The sequence below is a fragment of the Lepidothrix coronata genome, unplaced genomic scaffold, assembly GCF_001604755.1.
Source record: "Lepidothrix coronata isolate B3197 unplaced genomic scaffold, Lepidothrix_coronata-1.0 Scaffold585, whole genome shotgun sequence".
NCBI lineage: Eukaryota > Metazoa > Chordata > Aves > Passeriformes > Pipridae > Lepidothrix > Lepidothrix coronata.
In genome coordinates, this window is record NW_016690765.1 from 5,167 (window position 1) to 5,964 (window position 798).

Consider the following 798-nt stretch of genomic DNA (forward strand, 5'->3'; position numbering starts at 1 on the left):
GCCTGGCTGTGGTCAGTGATACAAACCAGGAGGCTTTTCAGCCTGGCTGTGGTCAGTGATACAAACCAGGAGGCTTTTCAGCCTGGCTGTGGTCAGTGATACAAACCAGGAGGCTTTTCAGCCTGGCTGTACTCAGTGATACAAACCAAGAGACATTTCAGCCTGTGTCCAGTCATCTGCATTGGCCACGGGAGGCCAAATACTGCAAAGCCAACCTTGTGCCAGCACTGCCCAGACAAGAGTGTTGGTGAAGGTTTGTTGCTCAGAGGGCTCTGTTTGCAGCCCCTCAGCTCCCTGGGCTGTGAACCCACTGCTGGCCTGGGCCACTCCAGCAGCAAACACTTCTGTCCAGAGTTATTTGTCTGAGATCCTGTAAGCCTGTGCTTGGGAAAAAGCAGCTCCTCCCTCCCTGCTCCCTGCCTGAGGCATCTGTTCCCCAGATCCCATGTTCTGCTCTGGCCAGTGGTACCTGCACTTCATCCTGGTGACAAAGCTCTCCAGGTTATTAAATAATGCTGCTCAACCAGCATCAGGCTCAGCTTTCCCTGGGTCCTTCTGGTTCACAGGGCTGCTCCAGTCCTGTTTCCTTATGGAATCACAGAAAGTTTGGCTTGGAAGGGATTTTAAGGATCATCTTATTCCACTCCCTGCCATGGGCAGGGACACCTTCCACTGGGGAGCCCAGGTTGCCCCAAACCCCATCCAGCCTGGCCTTGGACACTTCCAGGGATCCAGGGGCAGCCACAGCTTCTCTGGGCAACCTGGGCCAGGGCCACCCCACCCTCCCAGCCAGGAATT